The sequence below is a fragment of the Lepeophtheirus salmonis genome, chromosome 9 (assembly GCF_016086655.4).
Source record: "Lepeophtheirus salmonis chromosome 9, UVic_Lsal_1.4, whole genome shotgun sequence".
Classification (NCBI taxonomy): Eukaryota; Metazoa; Arthropoda; class Copepoda; order Siphonostomatoida; family Caligidae; genus Lepeophtheirus; species Lepeophtheirus salmonis.
In genome coordinates this window covers 22,092,615-22,100,120 of record NC_052139.2, presented here as the reverse complement: position 1 = coordinate 22,100,120, position 7,506 = coordinate 22,092,615, and the positions used below count along the sequence as shown (strand labels likewise).

Genomic DNA, 7,506 nt, shown 5'->3' with positions numbered 1-7,506 from the left:
TTAGTGTACTGTACAAATATCAAATCGTTACCTTTATTGTATATCGCAACCTTTCTTCTTAAAAGAAACAAAAAAAAGGCCCAAAGACAGTTGTTAGTTAGTAGTGTTGGGTTTCGGTCTAGAAATCCTATACCGGTCAAAGACTGTTATATTTTTTGTTGGACCAAATTAGTTCGGTGCAGCACAAAGCTTGGTCTGGTCCGGTCTCATATACAAATTTGGCATAAATCGGTCCACAGGAAGAAAATTTCACAAAAAAATCGGTCTAGACAGATTTTACAGATAAATTGTTTATAACATGATATCATATGTTTTTTTCAAGTACAATGATGTTATACGATGTTTAAACAGATATAGCTCCGATCAATTTGCATCCCGCCGTCTCTTATATGTATACAGTAATTGTTCTAGAACTTATTTTGTCCTTTTTAATTTTTTTTTCAAAAAAATGAATGACAGTTGATCTTGGAAAAAAATGGTCTCTTATAATATATAAGACCGAAAAATCGGTTTATAAAGTAAGACCGAAAAAAATTTGTACCAATCGGTCTAGAAAAAATTACTTAAGACCGAACTGGAATAAAAAAAAAAAAATCGGTGTTGGACCGAGTCTCAACACTATTAGTTAACCAATTCTTATCAGACGGCGTTATCTTGCTAACACAAAAATACCCTATGGATTTTGTTGTGAACGGTCTATTTCCTTGTCTCACATGATACGTGATGGCTATTTCATAATTTATTTTTTCGGTAAATAAAGGTAGTAATAAGTTATATTTTACTTATGACACGTTTACAAAAGGACAGAAATCCCTTTTATTGTTGATGCCTAGTAGGCGTTGTATGTTTATAGGTATGTAACGGGAAAAAAAAAAATTGAACTTTTTTCCTTTTTAGCCTGTTTTATCTAATAGATAATGATACAATATCCATTTTGATACAAAAATCATGTCTCAAGCTTCAATATGAAGGAAGTTATGACCAATTTATTGTCGAAATTCTAGCCCTTTTTTCGTACTGTTTATTTTATAACCTACACCAAAATCTGTGATCTAATAAATATGATAATTAAGTAAAACATCATATGAAATTTGAGTATATGAATATCACGCTCTCCAGATTGATAATCATTTAAATAGAGAAAAGAGAAATGTTAAAAATTAAGACAAATTACTTTCATTTTAAGTAGAAATAAAGGAAAACTTAAAGGGCCAATACCGCGTTAAAATTTATAAGTCTCGCATTAACAAATTGATTAAAAACTGTACAAAATATTAGATAAATAAATGTTTTAAAATCCATTATAATTTTTATTTGATCCATTACACTTTATTTGTGATTTTAAAGATGACTTCTCTTTTAGCAAATGATGTAATTAAACAAAGCAACCGATTGGAAAAAAATAGAGTGGGTGAAAGATTAAGAATTTATCTTCATTATATAAAGGACGTCAAAAATGGGATTCTTACTTCTGTCAATAAAAGTTGTGAGCGACACACCTTGATTATACAGTACCTTGATAAATTGGCATTTTGTAACATAGCTAATATCATTTTATTTCTTCCATGAATACATTTTGACTCTCATATATAAATGTATAACCACGCTTTAAGAATACATTACAAGGCAATATTAAAATATTGTATCGGATTATAGATAAATAATATGACAATGATGGTCTGAGAGTGCTTAAGATATAAATAACAGTTGGTATGATGGACGACCGATTTGGCTAATTATCAGATAATTTAAGTCCTTTATTTTGTTTCTTTTAGGAGGAAAGTTTCTGCCCTGCAATAAAGGTAACAAGGAGCTTAACTATGCAATTATTATTAAATCCTTTTTGGCAAATGTTCACAGCAATTTGTTCGAAGTTAATTCGAATTTAACCAATCAACGTTCAGAACATTAATTCAGGGGCGTCGACAGGCGGGGATGTAGCCCTCCCCAAATATCCAAGAAATTGTTTCTTTCACTTTTTAGGGAAAAATTAAATTTTTCCAATTTGTTTCCCAAAAAATTAAATTTTTCAATTTTATTGCCAAAAAAAAATTAAATTTTTGGTGAAGACCTGTGGATTTTTATTTTTGCAAAAAATGCTATTTTTTGGGAATAACTATGGACATTGTAATTTTAAAAAAAATTAAATATTTGAATTATTGCAAAAAATTAATTTTTTTGAAGACCTGTTGATTTTTCATAAATTTTCTTCCAAAAAATGAATTTCTTTGGGAAAAACTATGGATTTGGGATTTTTTAAAATTTTATCTAATATTTGAATTATTTTTTTCGATACATGATGATGGGATCGGAAATATTCTTCCTTCGTTCAAGGCAGCAGGAATATTCTTGCCTCATTCAGCAGCTTCCTATTCATGAAAACGATCATTCTAAGCCCTTCGTTGTAGAAAAATCATACTACGAGGTACCGATTTAATGAAAATCGTCTCACAACAGTTGCAATTTTGAACATTGAACGTGAAATAACTAATTTTATTGAGGCTAATAAGGTGGAGTAGCTAATAACTAATTCGCGAAACAAAATGAGGCTCGCGAGCAGTTGCATCTTGATATCTGTTAGTTGAGTGGTTTAGTGTTGTATGAAAAATGTGTAAACGATAATAACCTTATTATTTTTTTGATTTTATCAACAATAAAACTGATCATACTTAAATAGGTAAATTATTTTTTTTGTAATTTGAACATATACTTGTTTTTTGAATCACCCGGTAAATGTATTGTCGGGCTTAAAATAGGCTGTGACGCCCCTAATGTAATACCTCCTGTACATATATGCTGGCGTGTGTAGTAACTGCGCACTCAACCCGCTTGACCCCTCAATATAAATCTACTCTTTTATTTATTTGATTATGTGTACCTTATCTTCCTTATTATTTCATTTTACATATGCAATTTCAGTATGTGAATCTCCACGAGCATGTTGCCAGTCCTTGTGTCTATTATATCTTGATATAGAATATATTACCCCTTTTGTTTAATCTCAATTCCAACCTCATTCTTTGTTCCCAACGTTCTGATTTTCCTACCCCCTGGCCTGGCGATGAATTTAGTAAGGAACACCACAGTTTGTGTCGAAAAACCATATGTAGGGTGGTCAGGGAGGACTTGAAGATGAAGCCGTATCGTCTTTAAAAGCGGTAGCTTTTCAGCAAGGACACAATAGCCAAGTGGCTGACCCAACATCAAGGTCCAACTGAAAGTACTCTATTCTTGTACGCACGTTTGAATCATTTGGACTAGAAAGAAGTTCTTCATCGTGGAGTTGGCTTACAACAGCCACAAAGACCAAGTGCTTGGCCAGAGCATGGAGGACAAGTGCAACGTATTCATAGGCCAAAATCCGGTATTGGTGATGGTTTGTGTTGGTGTCACTTCCGGCAGGATCAAGACGCCCTTGATTTTCATCCCCAATAGTGTGAAGGTCAATGAACTTTTTTCTATTTGGACATGTTACACTCCCAAGTACTTCCCTGGATCCAGGAACAGCACTGGGAGGGGTCTTACTGCTTTCAGCAAGAAGAAGCGCCTTAATATACTACAAAGTCTGTGCAAGAGTATTGCCGAACCATCTTCGAGCACTTTTGAAGCAAGGACATGTGTCCCCCTTCTTCTCCAGACCTCAACGTAATGGACTTCTCCGTATAGTCTATTCTGATGAGTGAGTTTAGTATCACTTTCTACATCAGTGTCGACGGCTTGACATGTGCCATAGTGTCTGGATGGGACAATTTGTCGGAGGAGACCATCCTTGTAGTGTGTAAAACAGTTTTGAAGTTTCTAAGAGCTGTAGTTACTTCAAATAGTGGTCATGTAAAATGAACATGTATTTATTTTGGAAGAAATTTCAAGCTAATTGCAATGTACTTTCTTGGCTATTGAAGTTGTCCTAAGACTTATGGGTCACACTGTACATATAATAGAACTTATATTAAAGTATGAATTCCATAGATATTAAATTTAATTAAATTCAACATCGTACAATTTGACTTTTAACATGTATGTAGAAGAAATAAATATATTTCAAAAAATGGGCGGAGGTTTGTGGTCTATCGAGTACCCATTCTAGCTCAATCTTTCTCCATTAGGGAGCGTTAAGGATCATCAATGATATGTGTATTTTCTGTGTACGGCCCATTGAATACTTTTTATGAATCAGACATTTAACACTTCGAGATTCGAGTCATTAGCTTCATTGTATTTCACTACCTTTGATTAAAAAATTTAGAGAAAATAGAATGGGCACTCAATAGAGTGCAAAACCCCAGCCTAAAATCAAATTATATATCTCAATTTGTCCCAATGTTATTATCGGTTATCCGTTTTTTAGGTTGTGTGTTACCTTGCCCGCTCAAAATTTAATGCAAGACTACATATTATAACGACATGGTTACTGTGTCCTTTCAGCTGATCAACATAGCTTCTTTCAGCAAGAAATAAGATATCTAAAGTTTAAAATAAAAGATGTGTAGCGAGAACTTATTATTCTCCACTATAGGCATAATATATTACAAGAGAAGGTTTTGCACAGCGTTGCCCGGAACATTAAGAAATTAATATTAATTATGAAGTCTTCTAAGATTATGAGGTTTCGGGAAAAAAATATTTAAGATAAAATATCGTTGACTCATCTTTCATAATATTTTTGTTTGATATGAAATAGTCGTTAATTAGTAAAAAAGTTCGTTTTTTGAGTAATGTTATTTTAAGGCCGCCATGGCCTTGAAGGCTAACAAAATGTTTACTAGAATAATTTCTTGAACCTTAGAAACCTACATGAAAAATTTCGGGAAAATTCATTAATTTGTTTGGGCATGATTCCCGGACAAGCACATACATTGCCATTACACACACACAGACATTCGCTTTTTATATATAGATTTTCTTCGTTATTATGTTATTCAATATTAGATATGAATGTGAGGGAAAAATAGCTATAAACATGGCCATGAATGTGAGGGAAAAATAGATAAAAGATATCTACGACTGAAGGACTGATGTATCGGTCCTTAGGAGAGATAAATGGCATAAAAGATCGGATTTGAATATGAACTTTTACTGTACAAGACATCTCACATCTTATATGACTGCAAAGCTCTCTGGGTAGCTTTTAACGTCGTTACAAATGAGTTGGAACCATCATTTGGAGGAAAAATTCTGAGGGACGACTTCATCATATGCCGTTATAACGAAAGTGCAACATTACCTTTGTTCACTTAAAGCAATGAGCCACAAATATTCCGTTGGAAAACATTGTCAAAGACTATATTAGATTTTTACTCCATACTTTTAATATATATATTAAGCTTCTAGTTTCCTATTTGGTTGTTTTTATATGATTTTTTTTTATCGCCATGTATTTATTAAGGATCACTGACTATTCTTCAGGTTATTAATGTTTTTATTTTGTTAGCTTGTTAAAATTGTACCAAAATAAATTATAATTAAAAAAAAAAAGTTACTATACAAGACTTGAGTACGTCAACAGTTCCATTAGAGACAAAGTTTCCCAAAAAAATATCACCTGATTGTCCCACAACAAGCTTTATATTGTAAAAAACTCTCTTCATTTCGGCTCCTACGATTACCATGAAGAGCATCAACATCAAGTTCGAAAAAGCTAATAACCATTACTGAGCTACATAACTTGACGCCGTTGCAGATTGAATCTAGATCTGGGCTCTGAGTTCTACTTCCCACCTTACGAATGACGACATAGTGCCGAATATGAGCATTTGTCAAACGGGGCATGTCTAATCAATTATAATTAACAATTCTCTTGAATTCCTAGGAGTTTTGCCAGAATGGAATGGGATTTTCTTCTAAAATATGGACGGATGAGGTGACAAAATCATCATTCCGATCAACTCAATCAACTAGATTTTCCTTCCATGAGTCCGGGCACCTCTTTTTGAAAGTTCACACTTGAAAAGTGAACAAATAAGGTCTTTCTCTACAGCTATTGTACCAACTGATATTCTCTCATGATTTAAAATGCTTGTTGATATTTTTAAGAAAGAATTCAATTCAATTTAAAAAAAAAAAAAATAGGAAGTTAAAAAAGAACCACGATAAACTTAAATACTATTATTAGGAAATAATACATTTAAATAATTACATGTGACCAATAATCAAGACATGCGTTGCACATTTGCATGTATACTTCCACTTTTTTTTGTTTCGGTTAAACGGGAGCTTTCGTTTATTTTTTATCTTCGAATGTTCAAACAAATAAGAATTGCATTATGTACTAAACGCTAAGTGTTCTTCGGGAGACTTCCGCAGAAACATTGATTCTTCAAAGAGAGCCTCAATCGAATAATTTAAGTATTGAATATGCAGTCCAGTGACATCCTTATAAAACAATTCATTAATTTAATTTTCACATCCCTCACATAGTAAAAGATAGTTGACTATATTACTAAGCAAACTCTTGAGTCTTTGGCGGGATACCCATTCGCACGTATGATGTCATTGATCCACAACTTCCTTCGATGGATTGATTTTGGAAAATTAAACATTTTCATGGGGGATAAGCCTGGAGACTCTTAACTCGAAGTTGATCTATTATTACAATTCACTGCACTACACGTTACCATTATGAAAAATATATTGTAATTAATAAGTATCCGCTAATTATGATAAACAATTGAATGGAGCCTACAATTAGTACATAAATTCCCTCTTTCAAGACCTTTAAAAAAGATTTTAAGGTAGTAATTTTAAGCCAATCAGAAAAGAGAAGGAAACAACATGCTCTTCTTCTCCTGAGTGTCCACTCCTTCTCTTGCAAGTCGTTATTTTTATTGTATCACGCAACCTTCCCTCTGAAAAGAAACAGAAGAAAGGCACAAAATTATCTGTCAGATAGCCGTAATAAATCAGACTTGTCAACCACTATTTATATCTTATATACTCCCAGACTATCACTGTCATATTATTTCTAATAAAATTCGATATTGCATTATAATATTGCTAAGTAATATTTGATTAAAAGAGTAGTTAGGAGTAGTTATTATCCTATTATTTCTATGAAGAATTAGCCAAAATTTCGTCATAAAACTAATAAATTGGCAAATATATAAATGACGAGGGATCAACTAGAAATTGTATTCCTGTTCTTTTAGAAACTGAGCATAAGTATAGAACAAATTATTACTCAGTGTATTTATCAAAAGAATAAACTATGAAATAGCCATGACGTATCAAGGGAGACGAGGGGATCAACAACACCTGACAACAAAACACAAAGGGTATTTTTTGTTGGGAGATAACGCCGTACTTGAGTTCTTTAGATTAACCTAAAGGGCTCTCGGAAAAGAGCCATTAAGGGAAAAATAAAGAAACCAATTAAAAGACAAGGAAGACTATGTTCCTAGCACCGACCTATAATATTGTGCTATTGTTGTGACATAGTCACCCTTATTCTTCTCTTTTCAATGGGAAGGAGACGGTCTGTTCAAACTGGCTGCATGCCTGGAGGAACAT

General features: G+C 32.9%; 1 long non-coding RNA gene across 1 annotated transcript; it reads right to left on the bottom strand.

Moving 5' to 3' along the window:
- Positions 1-6,090: 6,090 nt before the first annotated feature.
- Positions 6,091-6,797, bottom strand: LOC121124801 (uncharacterized). The gene is made up of 2 exons (XR_005866424.2): positions 6,441-6,797; positions 6,091-6,372 (listed from the first exon to the last, which is right to left on the bottom strand). It is a non-coding gene; the product is annotated as an uncharacterized lncRNA (long non-coding RNA).
- Positions 6,798-7,506: the final 709 nt, after the last annotated feature.